Genomic DNA, 17967 nt, shown 5'->3' on the forward strand with positions numbered 1-17967 from the left:
CTACAAAAACCATGGATTTGACTGTATGGAACTTTGTAGGTAAAATAATGTCCCTGCTTTTTAATATGCTGTCTAGGTTGGTCATATCTTTTCTTCCAAGGAGCAAGTGTCTTTTAATTTCATGGCTGCAGTCACCATCTGCAGTGATTTTGGAGCCCAGAAAAATAAAGTCTGTCACTGTTTCCATTATTTCCCCATCTATTTGCCATGAAGTGATAGGACCAGATGCCATGATCTTCGTTTTTTGAATGTTGAGTTTTAAGCCAGCTTTTTCACTCTTCTCTTTCACCTTCATCAAGAGGCTCTTATAGTTCCTCTTCACTTTCTGCCATAAAGGTGGTGTCATTTGCATATCTGAGGTTATTAATATTTCTCTTGGCAATCTTGAATCCACCTTGTGCTTCATCCAGCCCAGCATTTCACATGATGAGCTCTGCATATAAGTTAAGTAAGCAGGGTGACTATATACAGCCTTGATGTGCTCCTTTCCCAATTTTGAGCCAGTCTGTTGTTACATGTCCAGTTCTAACTGTTGCTTCTTGATCTGCATACAGATTTCTCTGGAGGCAAGCGAGGTGGTCTGGTATTCCCATCTCTTTCAGAATCATTATGATTACCTTCTATTTTATAGCAATTGACTATGATATCCATTCACGGTAGAGATATAGTATTTCCCTTTTTAAGGATATTGGCAGCTTTTTAAAAGGGGAGGAAGAAAAAGACTAAGAAATAATAGATTTTTACTTGGTAAAAATACAACACACTTTCTTACCTATTTCTATATCTTCTTGGTACCTCTGACAGCCCAGAACTATGCTGACCATTACACAGTAGCAACCAGCCACATATGACTACCATGCAATTACTATAGTATTGTCATTTAAATGAATTAAAATTAAATAAGATTAGAAATTCAGTGAGTCAGTCACACTGTCCCCATTTCAAGTGCTTGGTAGTCACATGTGGCAATGGCTACCATGTTGGACAATGCAGCTACAGAACACTCCTCCCATCACAGAAAGTTCTACTGGTCAGCGTGGGCCTGGAACGCCACTCACGGCTCACCTGGCTACTCATCCGGCAGTGGTGCTAAAAGGCATGGTTTCTCCCCAAGTAGTGGTCACTTGGCAGGCTGGAGAGAGGGGCATCCCAAAGGAGGAGGGCCCTTGGAGGGGGCTGCCAGAATTGGGGAAGGGGAAACAGACCTTTTGTGCTCAGTCGCTCAGTTGTGTCTGATTCTTTGAGACCCCACATGGACTGTGGCCTGTCAGACTCCTCTGTCCATGGGATTCTCCAGGCAAGACTATTGGAATGGGTTGCCATTTCCTCTTCCAGAGGATCGTCCCAACCCAGGGATTGAACCCACATTTCCTGTGTCTTCTGCTGCATTGCAGGTAGATTCTTTACCTGCTGAGCCTTGGGGTTGACCAATCCTGCAGAGAACAAAACCCAAAACATAAAGGGGAAGATGCCTGATGAACCCACTTTGTGGCTACAAACCTTGGTCAAAGATCTTCTCTAAAAGTCTTACCTGTATTAAAACTTAAGGCAGCTCACTAAGAGAAATAGCACCCAGTGAGCTACAAAGTGCCTCCTGTGGTCTTCTGCAGATGTAATATTCATTAAAACTATGACAGCAGACACTGCAACTCCTCTAAGCTGTCCTACTTCCTCAGGAAAATTCTCATGGAAGCAAGAAAGCTACCGCTCCACTGAAGCCCTGCAGGGAAGCACTGACCTGCAGCAGAAGGAGACCTCCCAGCCTCTCACCTATCAAAGGGGCCTTGGCAGCGACCAGGTCAGGAGAGCCTGGGAACCATCTCTTTCCAGGGGTTGGAAGGAGTGGAGGCAGGCTGCCCATGATGGGGGTATGAGGAAATGAGGAATGATCACTGCCAGCCAAAGGATTTGGCATCTCAAAGCCTGGAAAAATGAAGAAAACAAACGGAAGGCGAACACCTGCTGCAGAGGCCAGCGAGCTGCACAGGGAACAGCTCGGGCAACTCTAGGAGACCTTCACATCTTGGAATTCAAAGTTTCCGTGATCCAAATGCAGGATGTTAGCTGGACTTGCTGAGATGAGCACCACACAATACACACAAATATTGAACCATCAGGTTGTTCAGCTGAAACTAATCAATGTTAAGGGTCAAATCTCAAGTAAAATAAAGACAAACTGCTCAGAAAGACACAAAACTGTTACATTTTAAGCTTATGAGTTCCCTCCCCACCCTGAGAAAGTGAGTTCAATAAAACACATTCTGCATTTAAAATATGAATAAAATAATAATAATAAAATATATTCTTTGAATATGAATAATGAAAATATTAATAAAAATATGAAAATATGAATAAAATAAAAAATAAGAATAACAATTTGTTTAAAGCTTTTTTAACATGGTCCTGTAACTTCAGCTACTTTTCCCTACAAGGGACAAGTGAGTATTATTTTCTTCTCACCTACTTAACTCAAAACAAGCAATCTGAAAAGTCACTGCTTCAAGGACTCGGCTTATAGCTGAAGTGCTTTTAAAATCAATGAGGAACTGCTTCTTCACATTCACCATACACTTCAAGGCACTCTTCAAAATGTCTCAATTAACAAACTTAGAATCAGAAAAATAAACAGATAGAGAATTGGAACTATTTCCTATGCGCCCATCTATATAAAGAGGCTATCCCATTTGTGTATTATACTCTGGTTCAAAAGAAAATGTAGCTTCAGAAGAAGCATTTTAGCCTATAAAGGTTAAACATTAAAATAGTGTGTTCCCATCTGGAACATGTTCAAATCAGATATCGTTGTATTACAGAGGTATATTCTCTTAATTGAATGAAAAATTCTTACTTTTCTATCATACATTGCCAAGTCGCTTCAGTCATGTCAGATTCTGTGTGACCCCATAGACAGCAGCCCATCAGGCTTCCCCATCCCTGGGATTCTCCAGGCAAGAACACTGGAGTGGGTTGCCATTTCCTTCTCCAATGCATGAAAGTGAAAAATGAAAGTGAAGTTGCTCAGTCGTGTCCGACTCCTAGCGACCCCATGGACTGCAGCCCACCAGGTTCCTCCATCCATGGGATTTTCCAGGCAACAGTACTGGAGTGGGGTGCCATTGCCTTCTCTTCTTTCATACATAGATTCGTAGTAAAGAAATTTTGGGGGAGACTCATAGACTTAGAAAATGAACTTACGGTTGCCAGGGAGAAGGGACAGTTAAGGAGTTTGGGATGGTCATGCACACGCTGCTATATTTAAAATGGATAACCAACAAGGATCTATTGTATAGCACACGGAGCTCTGCTCAATGTTACATGGCAGCCTGGATGGAAGGGAGGTTTGGGGAGAATGGATACATGTGGATGTGTGGCTGAGTCCCTTCCCTGTTCACCTGAAACTACAACACTGTTAATCAGCTATACCCCAATACAAAACAAAAAGTTCAAAAAATAAACTACTTAATTAGAGAAGAAAAGGGACAAGGCCAAATACCTTCCTCTTGTCCTTTCCTGGTCTCCAGGTAGTTGATGAGTAGGTCCAGCTCATTCCTGTACAAATATTTGCCCTCATTCAACAGGAAGAGAAGATGCTGAATGCCCAAAGGGACAGTGTAGCTGGTAAGGCATTCCTGGGCCATAATGTCATTTACCAGATGTCCAGCCCTCAGAGAAATGCCAGTGTGTTCCTGCTGCTCCCATTTAGCAAAAAGTCTCCTGTATCCTTCAGCCATCAGCACCAGGGCATTCTCCAAAGGCACATGACGACGCACCAGGGATAAGAGCCCGCGTGTGCTGTGTGCTTAGTCACTCAGTCGAGTCCGACTCTTCGCGACCCCATGGACTGTAGCCCGCCAGGCTCCTTTGTCCATGGAATTTTCCAGGCAAGATCACTGGAGTGGGTTGCCATGCCCTTCTCCAGGGGATCTTCCTGACCCAAGGATCAAACCCACGTCTCATTTCTCCTGCATTGCCAGGAGGTTCTTTACCGCTAGCCACCAAGAAGAGCCTGCTTTACATCAAATGGGTGCCCTAGTTTCTTTTAAAACACATTTACACATTTAAAACACATTTAAAAGACAAAGGGAAAAGCAATCAGAGAAGAACATAGTTAACCTAACGATATACTATTGAAACTGTTTCAGCTTTCAGTACAGATGTGACTATCTACTGGTTCAAGAGACTGGGACCCTCAACAGCAGGTGCCCTGTTGGATTTCAAAATCAAACAGTACATTCTGTTACAAAGAGACAGAATGTGACAGCTCGGTTTACTGTTTGAATGCAAACCCTTACTTCATAATTGGGTAGTTTCATGCTAAGCTAATGAGAGAGACACACACAGACAGTGAGAGCAAGGAAGGGAGAGCTAGGAAGGGCGGGTGGGGACAGAGGGAGAGAGAAAGAGAAAGAATGAGAGATGGGAGAGGCAGGAAGGGAGGAATAGGTGGCCTGCAAGTCAATGGGAATTTCTATGGTTAAACAAACCTAGCCTAAAATTAAGACAGGATGCAACTGAAACCATCACTGGCCACTTGAAAAGCTGAGTAAGAAACAAAATGACAACAAAACCCCTAAAGGTGAAGGTTTGCATTTGGTTTCAGCAGTCAGGGTATATGACTTGAGTGTGATTCACAAGAATCAACCAGGCCCTGAGAACGGCAGGCTTTAGACAGTAGAGTAGGGCGGAAAAAAAAAGTGAGGCAGGGGCTGATGTTTTTCATTATGAACCTTTTAGTGTCTATCTTTTAACTTTGTAAAAGCAATAGAGAAAAGGCAGACAGACAGACACGCCGTGCAGGACTTCCAGGCTCTGTCACCGGAAGACGCTGCTGCTGCTGCTGCTAAGTAGCTTCAGTCGTGTCCGACTTTGTGTGACCCCGTAGACGGCAGCCCACCAGGCTCCCCGGTCCCTGGGATTCTCCAGGCAAGAACACTGGAGTGGGTTGCCATTGCCTTCTCCAATGCAGGAAAGTGGAAAGTGAAAGTGAAGTCGTTCAGTTATGTCCAAGTACCGCAATCCTTTACCTGGCTCCTGTCTGCAGCCCAGGTCTATGAGAGCTTAAACAGTACTGAAAGCCCTTCCAGGTCAGATCAGCAGAGCTCCAACTACTACATAAAAAATAAATTCTAGACGCCAAGAAGAGCTTCCATGAACTGAACTTTCTGGCTGTAGTCAATGCAAGGTATCTTCTGACCTCTCCCAAGCTGATTTACAGGGAGTAAGACTGAATAGAAGTTTCATTTTAAGTGGGAGGCCCCTACCCTATCTTGCCATATATCACTGGCTTCTGAACAAATTTAGGACCCAAGGGACACCATGGAGCTAAAGTGGAGATTATGGTACTTGGCTAAATCTTAAACTATGTTTATTAAAATTACATTTAGGAAGCAATATGAACATATATTTCTCTTCAGGTGTTGAAGGTTCATTGTTTGACTATTTTAAATATTTGTCTCGGTGCAAAAGCAGCTCCACACACTTTTGAATAATGGCTGCATGCAAAGTAGGAAGCAAGCTGCTGGCTATAAAAGCATCGTTAGAGAGAGCCCAGCCAAGACAAATCTTGCTAAAATAGATGGAGCTTATAGGAGAAAACAACGTGCTCTATTTACCTATGATCTGTGTGCAGGAATTAAATTCATGGATAAGAAATGAAACACTTATCTGTTCATACTATTCTGGACATGAAAAAGAAACTATCTTCTGAGTTTCTTACATGTCAAAAAATAGATTATGCTTTTTTTGAAGGAGTGCTGGAGTTTTTTTTTAAAGTATTTTAGTATTTAACAAATTATTCAATCTACTTGAGTGATAATCTTCTAAACGATCTTGCAGGAACATAACATGCAAATAACCACATATGATTAGACTTTTGAACAACCTGTTCAAGTTACACCGTTCCCCACCCTAGCCCAGGAGATTGGGATTTGTGATTTTTGAAAATATGCATTTTCAGGACTTCCCTGATGGACCAGTGGTTAAGACTTCACCTTCTAATGCAGGAGATGTTTGTTCGATCCCTGGTTAGGAAGCTAAGATCCCATACGCCTCATGACCCACTGAAAAACCAGAACATAAAAACAACAGAAGCAAGATTGTAACAAATTCAAAAAAGATTTTAAAAAGGGTCCACACCAAAATTTTTTTCTAAAAACTTATTAAAACTTGAATTTTCTTTTACATTTTCAGAACTTATATATGATACAAATATGGTTTGGTCTTACTGTTTCTTTAAAATAAATTAGACATTTCCTATGATTAGAAAAGGGGCTTCCCAGGTGGTGCTAGTGGTAAAAAATAAAAACCACCTGCCAGTGCAGGAGACATAAGAGGTGTGGTTTCCATGCCTGGGTCGGGAAGATCCCCTGGAGGAGGGCATGGCAACCCACTCCAATATTCTTGCCTGGAGAATCCCAGGGCCAGAGGAGCCTGGAGGGCTACAGTCCATGCGATCACAAAGAATCCGACGTGACTAAAGTGACTTAGCACACATGCACACATGCTTAGAAAAATTGCAATTTCATACTCTTGAGTAAGAACTGGCTAGGGGGTTGTGCGTGGCTACAAAGAGGCAAAGCAAATGGAATGGTCAGAGTAAAAGATATCCTGGCCTTCCCCCAAAGACAGGAAGCAAGTGTTCTTCACTACCGTCTTTTCACACCCAATATTATGGCTGGATTATAGACCATCAGTCCTACACGGGCCTCTCTGCAGGCTCCAGGAGCTATAAGCAGTATATAAATTCAGCTACTAGTGTTCCACAAGGTCTCTGTCCAAAGCAAATTTCTCCTGACTCAGCAATGAAAACCCTACACTGCTAAGGAGACTTGAGCTGGGACTGATGATCCAGGGCCTGCAGGAGAAGTGGGCCTGGTTGTTGCTCACCTGAACAGAGAAAACAAGCAGGGTTGGCCTGACATCCTATAGACCTCCTGGCGCAGGAGGAATTCAACACATCAGGACCAAACAGAAAATTTCCAAGAGCACCTGAAAAGATGAGAGGACCAGAAAACCCATGGTTCTCTGGGGTATGGCTCTAGGCAAGCTACTAAGGACCTTCAAAAGCCGGCCCCCTCCTCTCTTTTTAAAAATTTATTTATTTATATATATTTTTAAAAATCGTCAATGGGTATGCTATTTTTAAATTTATATATTTTTGGTTGCCCTGGGTCTTTGCTGCTGCACACAGGTTTTCTCTAGTTTCAGAGAGCAGGGGCTGCTCTTTGCTGCAGCGTGCTGGCTTCTCATTGCCTTGGCTTCTCTTGCTGCAGGGCACAGGCTCCAGGCAGGTGGGCCTCAGTAGTTGTGGCTCATGGGTTTAGTTGCTCTGCATCATCTGGAATCCTCCCGGACCAGGGATCGAACCCATGTCTCCTGTGTTGGCAGGCACTTTGCCACCAGGGAAGTCGCTCCTCCTCTCTTGAGGTAGCAGTTCTGACCAGGAGGGAGAGGCAGAGGGTAGTTCAAGATGTGTGCATCTGCTGAAGTCTGGGTATTTTAAGGGGAAAGAGTTCATTTCTGTGGACTCATGAACCTGCTGCTGCTGCTGCTGCTGCTAAGTCACTTCAGTCCTAAGAACAGTTAAATGTTTGAGATATCCTAGATGGGCTTCCCTGGTAGCTCAGACAGTTAAGCGTCTGCCTACAACACAGGAGACCTGGATTCAATGCCAGGGTAGGGAAGATCCCCTGGAGAAGGCAATGGCAACCCACTCCAGTACTCTTGCCTGGAAAATCCCATGGACAGTCCATGGGGTGGCAAAGAGTTGGACTCGACTGAGTGACTTCACTTTCACTTTTCACTTTCAGAGAAAGCAAAGTTGGCAAGAAAGGTAGTGTAAGAGAATGAAGGCGACAATGAACAGAGGGTCTTATTATCACCAAATGTAGAAAAGGTGATGACGGGACCTGGTCAAAAGTTCTACATAAGAGAACTGAATGGATTACATAGTATTTTGGTTGAATATTGTTGATTCTTACATAATAAGCAGTAAAGATGATTTAAGTTTCAACTGTCTCTAGTCACCAAAGAGTACTCTGTGATAACCGTCCAAGTCACTTCTTCCAAACTGGGTTCAGTTTAGTTACTGACAAATGTGAACCTTCAAAGCGAACCAGCACACAAAGAAAAAATATTACATTTTAAAAGCAGGATCTATTTTAAGCAATTGTTCTATATTGAGCTAGACTTACTTTTGACAGACTCATGAAGCATAATGATGGTGCAAGGGAAAAGTTTTATATTAGACCGTTTGACAAGAATACTAAATGGGGATCCATCATCTTTAACTTCTGGAGTGCCTGAGTGAGGCCTGACTCAAAGGCAAGGTGAATCATTTCTACCATGAGGCCATGATCCTACAACTGATGACCTATGACTATTGCATATTCCCTTTAAAAAAATACATACACACACAGACACACACACCCATAAATGCAAGAAAAATGTGAGTTACTTTCAATCAAACAACTGAAAAAAAATCTGTGTCTCAAAGCAATTGTTCCCTTTGATGCACCACAGATTTAACTAAGTGAGGGGATAGATACTATATTTTAACTGTATTTAGGTAAGTGAAGTGGAAGATGTATTTTTCTAAAAATCATGCATGCCGTACAACTTGTTTTCATTCCCAGGCACAATGAAAACATTCTCAGTTCAGTTCAGTCGCTCAGTCGTGTCTGACTCTTTGCGACCCCATGAATCACAGCACGCCAGGCCTCCCTGTCCATCACCAACTCCCGGAGTTCATTCAAACTCATGTCCATCAAGTCGGTAATGCCATCCAACCATCTCATCCTCTGTCGTCCCTTTCTCCTCCTGCCTTCAATCTTTCCCAGCATCAGAGTCTTATCCAATGAGTCAACTCTTCGAATCAGGTGGCCAAAGTATTGGAGTTTCAGCTTCAGCATCAGTCCTTCCAATGAATATTCAGGACTGGTCTACTTTAGGATGGACTGGTTGGAACTCCTTGCAGTCCAAGGGACTCTCAAGAGTCTTCTCCAACACCACAGTTCAAAAGCATCAATTCTTCGATGCTCAGCTTTCTTCACAGTCCAACTCTCACATCCATACATGACCACAGGAAAAACCATAGCCTTGACTAGACGGACCTTTGTTGGTAAAATAATATCTCTGCTTTTTAATATGCTGTCAGGTTAGTCATAACTTTCCTTCCAAGGAGTAAGCACATTCTAGGGTGTGTTATTCATCTGATAAAAGATCTGTTAAGAGGACTGGAGGCAACCCCAACCAAAAGAAAACTCATTTTTTTTAAATGTAGTGCCCTCATTTGGTTGGTTATGTACATAATTTTATAAAGAAAGCAGAATATGTTAAACCTTATTTTTGTGTGGGAAGCACCATGAATGTGGGAGGCATTTTTCAAAATGGAATCATTCACGTGTTATTTGATGTTGTTCGATCGCTCTCAGCAGTATTCGACTCTTTGTGACCGCGTGGACTGCAGCACACCAGGCTTCCCTGTCTTTCACTATCTCCCAGACTTTGCTCAAATTCAAAAATATCAGTCAATGATGCCATCCAACCATCTCATCCTCTGTCGCCCCCTTCTCCTCCTGCCTTCAATCTTTCCCAGCATCAGGGTCTTTTCCAGTAAGTTGGCTCTTCCCATCAGGTGGCCACAGTATTCATCAAAATTATTTAAATTGAAATTTAAAGACCATGAGAGAAATTTTTAAACTGTTTTAAAGAACCGATAGGACTTTTATCTTCAGAAAAATGAGAGACTGCTCATTCACAGTTAGTTCCTGGGAAAGACCAATACTTGTTGAGGTTATTACCACTTGGACAATTACTTGCTAAAGAATAAATGAATGATACTGCAGTTAACCATCTCATCCAACATCAACTATCATCCCAGAACTAACCTTGGATCAAAACCCAGCCATTGGAGCTTCCCTGGTGGTCTAGTGGTTATGAGTTCATCTGCCAATACAGGAGACACAGGTTCCATCCCACCTACCATGCATGGAGTATGTGCCACTACTGAGCCCCTGAGCCGCAACTACAGAAGCCTGCATGCCCCAGAGCCAATGCTGCACAATGAGAGAAGCCCCCACAACGAGAAGTCTGCCCACCACACCAAAGAACAGCCTGGCCCCAGGCAGCACAACTGGAGAAGAGCCCATGCAGCAACGAAGACCCAGCACAGCCCAAAATCAATCAATCTTAAAAGACAAAAAACCCAGGGTCATCTCATCACCCACTTCCTTAGCCTCGGTCCTCAAGTCCTGAAGAATCTGTCCTAGACCTCTCCCTTGTGTTTCTGTTTCCATTCCTGCCCAAAACTTTCTGAGAAGCTGCAATGGCCTCCTACCACATCTTCTAGCCTGGATTCTGTTTCCCACTCCAATCCATCCTACACATCAATCTGAGTATTACTCTCAAAAATGCCACAGTAACTGTTAAGCATCCTAAACTTCTCACGCTTGCTTCCCAAGTCCTGGCAAAAGGGGGCTCCATCCTATCATAAGAGGTCTTGTAACCCACTGAGCTTCAAACATTTTGTTTCTCTTCCCAAATTTAAAGTCTTGTGATCTCAGGACAACCAACTCCTCTCACACTTTTCTCAGCTGTGCCTTCCCTGCCATTCTGTTTGTTAGACTCTTAGCAGTCCTCACCTCAAGGGCCCAGCTCAAATTATTCCCTGAAATCTTGATTCAACTCATTGGCCCCATAAAGGTAATACTCTTCCTGTATGTATATTCTGCTTAGAGTATAGGCTATCTTCTGCTTGTTATTTATACAGGTATTATCTTATTAGACTACATGTGGTCCAAATAAGGATTGTTATTTAATTATCTTTAGGTTTCTCTCTGTGCCCAGCACAGAGCTTTACACAGAACAGCACATAAAATGTGCATTTTGTAAATGAAAAAGTAACATCATGGCAAGGAAAATGCTTTTCTGGCAATTTAGGAGAGTATGGATGACTTCGGGTTTTCCTGGTGGCCCAGACGGTAAAGAGTCTGCCCACAATGCAGGAGTCCGGAATTCGATCCCTGGGTCTGGAAAATCCCCTGGAAAAGGAAATGGCAACCCACTTCAGTATTCTTGCCTGGCGGGCTACAGTCCATAGGATCGCAAAGAGACAGACATCACTGAGTGGCTACACGTTCTTTTTTTCCATGGATGATTTCAGAAAATAAATTCAAGAGGAAAACAAGGAAAACATGACATAATTCATATTCACAGAGTAACAGCCCATGAGTCAAAATTATCACACACAAAAAACTATCACAAAAATAATTCACATTTAGATGACATGATTTGAAAATTAATTACTGCTTTGGAATATAAAGGAATGAATGAGCCAACTAATTGATCACTACACATCTTTCTGACACTGAAGAGATGCGCAGGCCAGATGAACGGCCTAGTTCACAAGTTCCCTGGGAGAGGCAGACCCCACAGGTCTGCCTCAACTGCATCTACCAGGGTCCGACTCCACGGCTAGGTGCCAGGCAGAGGAGTGACCTCCACTCCAGATGGAACAGAGAGAAGAGCACTCCCCATAGAACTCTGCCCTCAAATTAATACTGGAGATGGGAAGGTGGCAAGAATACCAGGGTGGGGAACATCGCACAGCAGCTGGAGTTACTCGCGATTCTAAAAGAAGCGCAAGATGCCACAAGACGGGTATGATTCTTGCTACAAGTTTTGAGAAAGCTAAATGTAGTCCAAGATTAACGTAGTTTCCCTGGCTGATGCAGAGTATGGTAGTAAAGTTGCCAAATGCTGAGGGAAAACAAAGCTACGAGGCATGCTGAGTCTTTACTGCCTCTGGGTTCAAAATCAGTTTAAATTACTACATGATCAAATTAATTCAGGGCATGCCTGGTCATCTTTCAATTATTAAAGGGAAATTCCATAATTTTTCTAATGTAAAGGGAACTGGCCTCTCCCACCCTCTGCACGCTATGACTGACCTCATTTCTTCCACTGTGCTGTCTCCCAAGGTCCAACCTGAATAACCCTGAAAAAAAAATGATTTTGCTTTCACAAACTCAGAGAAAAGATGCTACCAACAAATAGATATCTGTAGAGGAGATATCACAGAATAAAAATTCTGAGGCAAGTCTAAATTACATGTTTTCTTTCTTTTCTTTTTTTTAAATTCTTTCTTTCTTCTAGCACCAGGGCTGCATTTTTGTTTGTTTGCTTTTTAAATATTTATTTATTTACTTATTTATTTGGCTGCATCACTTCTTAGTTGCAACACATGGGATCCCTGTTGTATCAGGTGGATTGCCTAGGTGTGGCGCCTGGGCTCCTGAGCACATGGGCTCTGGAAGTTGCAGCACACTGGCTCAGCTGCTTCTCGACACATGGGATCCAAGTTTCCCAACCAAACGCACATCCCCTGCATTACAAGGCAGATTCTCAACCACTCGACCACCAGGGAAGTCTCATAAATTGCATATTTTCATGTTTAAAAAAGTAGGAAAACCAATGCTGCCTTAACTGATGGGTTATGTTTTGTGTACGCCTGGGCTCCTATTCAGGAATTATCAGTTCTCATCATGCCTGGATCTTCCCTCTCAGTACCTACTCAGTACCTACCTAACCTGGAGTAACTGTACACACCTCCAGCCAACGAGTCTACGAGCCAGACTCTCTGCCAAGCACCATGAAACCCAACATAATCCAGAGACACAGTTACCTTCGCATATTAAGTCTCCATCTGCCCTCAAGTGCCAGCCAATGGTGTGCAGGATCAGGGCCCTGCAGGAGCCCAGAGTACAAGCTGGACACTGACCAGGCTGCAGCTGTGCTTAAGCGGCCCTTGTGAGTGAGGCAGGCGGAGAAGAGAGAACAGCATCCCATGTTAAAACCAAAACAGCACAGAGGCTAAGAGGAATTCAATATGCAGTTAAGAAATGAGAGGACCCAAACCTCCCTGGTGGTACAGTGGATAAGAATCCGCCTGCCAATGCAGGGGACACAGGTTCAATCCCCGGTCCGGGAAAATTCCACAGGTGGCACAGCAAGTAATCCTGCACACTACAACAACGAGCCAGGGCACCTAGAGCCTGTGCTCCACGACGAGAGGGGCCACGGCAACGGGAAGCCTGTGCACCTCAACGAAGGGCAGTCCCCGCTCACGGCAACTAGAGAAAGCCTGCACACAGCATGGAAGACCCAGTGCAGCCAAAAATTAATAAGTAATTTTTAAAAAGAAAAAGAAACAAGAGAACCCTTCTCGAAAGATCAGTGAAAGCAATTTTTCAGCATACTGCACTAGACGGTCAGTGCCTGGGGCAGGGGTTTGTCTGTTATGTTCATCCAAATATCCTCAGAGCCTAGATCTGTGCCTGGCACATGGGCCCCAACCTTAAAAATAGCTTTGGTTTTTTTCTGATTATAAAATTAATAGATGCTCACTGTAGAAAACTCAGGCAATACAGAAAAACTGAATAAGACCGTCATCTTCAGAAATCTCCCCATCTACTGAATGCCTCTACCACCGGTTCAGTAAACCCAACAGCATAATTCTCATAATTCCTAACTCGGGGTTCTAGCAAAGCATTTCGAGAATTTCAACTCTCAGCAACTTATGTATGTAAGGCTGAAGGCTTCGTTATTTGGTTTTACACAACCTCATTTGACACACTAAAAAGAAATAAATCTACCTCTGCTCTTTGTAGACAGAAACAATAATTAGCACCCTAAAGACCATTCTCGGTCATGTTCTTTCTGAATCACTTGATAATAGAGCTGGAAAAATCACCCTTTCAGAGCATTCCTGCCACTGGCATCATCTGGAATATATTGATATATTCATGCTTTTTGCAAGGCCAAAAGCAATGCACAGGTGAACATAAACTCTCCAAAAGAAAGGTCTTCAGGGTTTCTTGCTGCTGCTGCTGCCAAGTTGCTTCAGTTGTGGTTTCTTACCAAAGTGTAAATGAAAGACAGCATGTCTACCAAGAATAGACAAGGAAAACAGAAGATTCTCAACAAGGCTCTTACTTAATAGCGCATGGTTATCTTCATTCCCTTTGGAATAATCAGCCACCTTGTGTCATTATTCTTCAATGCTGTTGGATGCATGAAAATATAATACTTTGTGCAAACACAGTCTCCCTCTATAAGTGTCCCCAAAAGCCAAAAAGTAAATACCAGATCACCAAGCAAAATATTTGCTGCTGTTTAGCCCTAAGTCATTTCTGACTCCTTTATGACCCCATGGACTATAGCCCACCAGGCTCCTCTCTCCTTGGGATTCTCCAGCAAGAATACTGCAGCGGGTTGCCATTTCCTTCTCCAAGGGATATTCCCAAACCAGGGACCAAACCCACATCTCCTGAGTCTCCTGCATTGGGAGGTGGGTTCTTTACCACTGAGCCACCTGGGAAATCCAAGCAGGACAGACAGGCACTTAAATAAAGACTGTGTCAACTCAGAGATAAAACAACACTCAATAATCTGTTCTCATTTTAGAATTCTATTAATATTATTTTCTGGGATTTTCTGCCCTTTTCATTTCTTCTCACCTGTTACAACAAAAAGTACTAAATGGAGCCATTGATCTTTGTCACGGAAGACTCAGATATAGGCAGACAGTGCGATTCACACTTTAAGGTGTTGATTCTAAAGGATATAAGATCATTTTATCTGAACTGTTCATCTCTTGAAGAAGGGGCAGCTATCTCTGAAGGCGCTTATTGGATATGGGTGCACAGTGAATCAGCGAGATCTGCTCACATTACTCCTGAACACTCTACAGCTCCTGTGAGCAAGCTGTGTTCCCTTGCTAAAGGCATGCAAGAGTGCACAGATGCTGGATAATCCATCAGCCATCTAAAGTGGTCCCCTTTGCTGTGATTTAATAAGAAAGGGGGCGTTCGATGCATGATGCCCCCTAAATCAGGCATTTTTACTGCAGCTCCCCAGCATCCAGGTGCCGATGTTTCTGTCCACAAGGAATGTCCTGCCAGGGAGAGAACCACCTGGGCAGGCAGCAATTAGCTCTTTTCTCACCAGAGGCCTCGGGCTGCGTGGCAGAGCGGCACAGAACCCCTCAGTCAGACCGTGACTACTCAGCAAGCTGCCAACCAGCGTCGATCCCTTTGCTGTTCCCCTGGACGATTTTCATTCGGGTTCTTGTCCACACCTGACCTCCCAACAGAGCAGAGTTCTGGCTCCAGATTTCCGATGCAAAGCTTTGCCTGAGTCCATGCCTCCCGTACTGCCCCAAGAATCCTGAGCTACACCAGCACGCTTCCCACTCCGCAGCAGACTCCATCTTTGCTGTCTCACAATAGCTGCCTCTGATTCCACAGGCCATTCCTTAGGCTGTCTGCTCTCTCCAGCCTTTGCTACACTGTGCTCTTGCTGGCTTTCTCTCAAACTTAATATACTTACTTTCTTTTAATGAAGTGGCATGTAAACACCCTCCCCCACTCCCCTAAGTAATTAGAGGGGATTTGGAGGCGCCCCAGAAGCGGCCTCATCCAGGAAAGGTGGTGTATTGGTGAAATTGTAACTGCCTGGATTTGAGTCTCAGCTCCTTCACTCACTAAGCAGGGAAGCCTGAACACAATATTAATACTTATGTCGTTACGCCTCAGTTTCCTCACCTGTGAAATGGGGATATTTGGAGACCCTGCCCCTAAGTGTTGCTATGAGGATTACATGAGTTAATACAGGTAATTCCCATGTAACAGTGCCTGACTCAGAGTAGGCCCTCGATAGATGTAAGCCGTTATTATCCACCTCTGCCTTTAGGTTTCTGTCAGGCCCAAGGCTAAGAAAATCTCTCCTTCAGAGGAGCACGTAACAGTGTAAGCATTCTAAGTCTCCTTTTCAGGAAATGCTGCCTGAGAGAAGCTAACCTCCATTAATAGTCACTCCTGAATTCTATACTTCCAAGCACTTCTGCAGTTGAGGAAAGCATTTTTCAATTTTGAATTATTAATCTAATCTGACACAAATCTCATCTTTAATGCAGGCAAGAGAGAAGCCCTGTCAAGGTTCATACATTCAAAAATCAATGCAAATACAGTTCAAGGAAGTCTGCTTTTACCAAAACTACAGAGGTAGATCCAGGCCAGGAATCCTGAGCTGCCAGGTTGATTTATCCATTTCGTTTCTTAGAAGAACTCCACTGTTCGGTGTAGTAAGGCAGAGTAAACTAAATAAGGTAAGCTTCAGAACTGGTCGACTTACTTTGGGATACTACACCATGGTCAAAAACAATGAGGATGAATACTCCTCCATGACATAGTGTTAAGTGAAGGACGTTCCAGAACAGTATACTAGTGTGAGCCATGTAAGCTACAGGCAAGCAGAAAACAACTGGGAGAGTTCTGAAACGGGATTTTCTCTTTTTATTACCAGACACTTTTACATCTATTTACCCATTTCTTGGGTTTAAAAAAAAATTAAGTGACTTTTAGTTCTATACCAGGCTCTGGAGTATTGATCTGTCTCATAGTAGAACAAATCGGTATTTTTTGAGCACATACCTAGGGCTGGATGGTAGCAGAGAGACTGGGTGGAGGCGTGTGAGGGGAGAGTCTTAGAAGAGACGTAGGGCCTCTCTACTGAAAACCCACCAGGTGGGTCGCCCACGTGGAACTGAACGGACCCACCCACAAAGAAAAGGCCTCGGGGCTGAGTCCCCTCAGGCTGTACATCTGTTTTAGTTCCTAGAGCCCAAAGGTCTATGAAAAGGTAAAAGTTAATGTGGAATGGCTTAATATGATCAAGTTGACCTGAGGGACTTCCCAAAAAGCAAATATTAATAACATCAATTTGAACAAACACATAAGTCTGCACAGTAAGACCACATCTAAATTATTACCAAAGCTTTTAGCAAATTGAGCCACAACAATAAAATTTTACCTTAGCATGTCTTCACCCTCCTTTAAGTAGCCCTCTTGGGGAGAATAAGAAGTCGGCAGAAAAGGTTTATACATTTTACTGCTAAAAAACCAACAAAGACAAAATTACACTTAAGAAGAAATTATTTCCCATTGTCCTCACATTGGTTTCCACAGTTCTGGTACACTCAAAGGTGATTAAGTCTTCAGTTCAGCTGGGTTTTAAAAACTCGAACAATGGTTTTTCTCCAGATTTTTTTTTTTTCAGAACCCCTACTTTATTTTGTAATGCCTTTTTCTATTTTTGTCTAGTTTGTTTGCAGAATTGACAACGGAAGGCTCGGTTCTGTCACAAGAAAAGACCATTTGAAACTCACTGACAGCAAAGAATCGACACAATGAATCTGATTTGCCCCACTGAGCCGAACTAAACCTCAGAGTAAGTATGCAAGGCTGGTGGTGTTTGGCAATTATGAAAAATAATAATAACGATAAATCACTGTTGTGTTTTTTTAAAGCTTTTCTATGCCAGATGCTCCATCAATAGCACCGTAAATTTTCGTGGATTATCTGACACCTTTAATGTATCTGACACTAACTCCACAATGGAGCTTATGAAAGAAAATTCCTAAATGACTCATGTGTATCAACTGCAAGTATTAAACATCCTCAATTAAGACTTCTCTTATAAATACTTACACTCCAAACACATTTTAACATACAGTGACACCTCCCTCCTCATTCGAAGTTGTGTGGTTAACGAATAACGTAGGTCCAAAACTAAGACAAAAATAAAAGGCAAAACCTAAGAAGAAAGTGCCTGCTGCAAATCATTTAGCTGGAAGCACCAAGGAACAAAACAGGATTAACTGTTATCAATTCGGACTGAGACGGTTAAAGAGTTACTAGAAAGATTTCTGTTTCCAGAAAGGATAAGGAGCGCAGATGCTCCGCTCGACCCTTTCCCCGACGATCCTAGCCAAGTTTGAAGGCCATGAGAAGGAATAAGCAGATGGTTCAATGTGAGTAAGTCAAAAGGAAGTTGCATTTGCCTTATTCGGCTTCCTAGCAACTAGACTGAATGATGCCAAGAAAGCCAGCCGGCTCTGAGGAGAAACAC

The 17967-nt window shown here is 43.1% G+C and overlaps 1 pseudogene; it reads right to left on the minus strand.

Moving 5' to 3' along the window:
* Window positions 1-1069: 1069 nt before the first annotated feature.
* LOC147353183 (nuclear receptor coactivator 5-like) lies at window positions 1070-8336 on the minus strand (annotated as a pseudogene).
* Between the last annotated feature and the right edge of the window lie 9631 nt (window positions 8337-17967).

Source organism: Bos grunniens, chromosome 18 (genome assembly GCF_055505025.1).
Source record: "Bos grunniens cultivar Pamir isolate PY7600 chromosome 18, Bosgru_T2T1.0, whole genome shotgun sequence".
Taxonomy (NCBI): Eukaryota; Metazoa; Chordata; class Mammalia; order Artiodactyla; family Bovidae; genus Bos; species Bos grunniens.